Consider the following 2,716-nt stretch of genomic DNA (forward strand, 5'->3'; position numbering starts at 1 on the left):
TTCCATATGGGTAGGCTTTCAGGAGGATTTGCAACACACCTATAGTATAGATTTAAATCCCATGTCGCCAGGGCTTCTTTCTCACCTCTAACTCCTGGAGTCATCTTTGTTGATTGATCAGGTAAGGTAGAGGGTAAACATAATTTTTTGGATTTCTTCCATTTGTGCACAGTTTATTTGACCGTGGATTGGTGTAATCTTTAGAGATGGTAATGTAATCTTTTCCAGCTTGATGAACATCAACAACTCTTGTCTCAGGACCTCAAGTGTCCCTTTTTTCACGCACTGATTCACTTCGTCAAATGTGAAGTGAAAAGAGGGGTATCACTCACCACTCATGTACATATTTTTTCCTTATCTACACTATCCAGTGTCAGAGCAGCTTGTGGTATAGTCACGACCTTTAGTCTATTAAATTGTGTGATCACGAATTTCCTATTTCTTTATGTTCCCCAACACGAAAAAAAGAGATGGAGGAAAAATCTAGGAAAGGACACGAAATGAAGGATAGATTATTAATATCATAATACCGTGTAGTTTAGTGGTTAGTCTGCGGTACTGTGATGAAGTTTACAGTGATGCACTGTGTTGGACTAGTGCAGACTGGCTGTGGTGCTCATAGTTCAATGCTAGGTTAAGTCAAGGATAGCAGACAGCTTGAATTCACCAATAACAGATATTTAGGCTGAACACATTCATTAGAATGAGAATTTAAACTAAATTTAAACTTGTATTCTCTTGTAATAACACTATTTTATTATTACATTGTTAACATTGCATGGGGTTCAGTTTCCTTTGCATAAAAATAGCAGGTAGAAATGTCTTCCAAAGAGCTACATTTTAACTTTATACTCTGAGGAGTGCTACTTTTTCCACTCTTACTTAAGTAAAGAACTTGAATTAGTGCTTTTACCTCTGCTGCTCTCATGCGTAGTCTACTCATTATTAAAAACCAAAAAGGTTGCACTTGTTGGATGAAGAGATCGTGGAGGAGTAACTCGTCTTGACTTTCAGCTCAGAGACCCACTTCGAGTCAAATGCATCGATCCTATAGCAAGTAAATACAGGACCATTACTGTCAATACCAATACGATGAGATGAATAATCACCAATTTGCAAATTCTGAGCACTTTTATTCTAACGACTACTAAATCACAGATTTTTACTCATGTGATTTATTTATTATAATTAGTTAATACAACAAAAACACCTTTAAGTGTTAAATGCATTTTTAAACCATTCTTAGAAAAGTATTCACCCTACTGTTCTAGTATCGATACAATATTTTTACTTCCAACCCACCTCTTCTTCAGGTATTAAAAATGACTGGCTCAGCTTTATAAAATATAGGATTTTGTTTAAAATACAGCAATTGTCACATCTTTTAAAACTTTTGTTTGTACGTTTGACACAAGATGTTTCCTGTTTAAATGCATTCCTTGCAATGGCTAAGTGGCAAATTTTTCGTATTTCATGAACTGTCATGAGACGTGGCTGACCTACACGCATGCAATAATGGGTAATTTTCCTACTGGATAATTAAACATGGGTTATCCTTGTGTACTTTTTGGCAGATTTCTGTGAAAACCTGATATTTTAGGTCATATTTGTGCAGAAACATTAAAAGAAAAAAAAAAAAACAATAAAAAACCCAATTGTAGTGAATATAATATGCTAATGGTTTAATACGGCCCCTTAAATCTCTCAAATAAACCCCATAAAAGCAGCACCTGTGCAGACAAAAAAAAAAAAGATTTTTAATTTTACAACTGAACTGCTGAAGCTTAGCATAAACACTTTACCATCAATCAGCCACAAAGCGAAGGCCTCATCTCTGGTCCTTGCATTTTCCACTCAGGTGAGCTTTTTGGGACCTCATTCGAGATAATCTACAAACATGTGCAGATTCAGTTGTGCGAGTTGTGTGCCCCTGTCAAGTCATGGTAGTTAACGCGAACAAAGCGGCCAGGTCTTTGGCCTTTGCTTTCCGGTCTCCTGACTCTCAGGGACAAACTCTGCCCCCCTCCACCTTCAAAAGCTTGCCTCTTGCCCTGAGCAATGCACTAGGTGACACATTCTATCCATCAACTGCTGTGCCGCAACATACGAGGCAAAAAAGTGCAGGGATGGCAAATTTTTCATGCATATGATATTCGGGCTACAGCGCATCCACCCACGATAACCCAGGAGAGCGAGAGAGGAGGGGGGAGAAGCTTTGAAGATGGATTACCAGATCACGTCATAAGAGAAGCTGCTACGAGCGAGCAGCAATTTCACAAGAAAGCACGCAGAGTGAGTGGAGAGTGTGGGGAGAGGAATACGGATACTCATTTGCTGCGAAGAGTTTATTTTCATGTCAACAGAAGAATACCGTGTATCAGCGGTGTCAGACACTTTAGTTCGCAGCTAACGGCGCTCTCCCGAAGACTAAAAATAAAGGCTACTCCTTTAAATCTGAAGTTGTAAAGGCACTCACATATTCAAAGATAAGTGGCGATAACGCAGATGAATTTTTGCTTTCCTGTATTTGGTTTTGGCAATCAGTTTTCTTGCAGCTGGGCTGCATTTGGCATGTTAAAAATCTTCACTTCAGCACTGTGTTTTATGACTGTAATTCTATTGAGCGAGAAATTAAATGCATAATTCAGGGCTGAACAGGCTGCCCAATTCATTTTACAAAAGGGGATACAAGCCAAAGGAAGAAGGGGGGAAAAAA

Source organism: Pundamilia nyererei, unplaced genomic scaffold, assembly GCF_000239375.1.
Source record: "Pundamilia nyererei isolate P.nyererei 1_Seehausen unplaced genomic scaffold, PunNye1.0 scaffold00040, whole genome shotgun sequence".
Taxonomy (NCBI): domain Eukaryota; kingdom Metazoa; phylum Chordata; class Actinopteri; order Cichliformes; family Cichlidae; genus Pundamilia; species Pundamilia nyererei.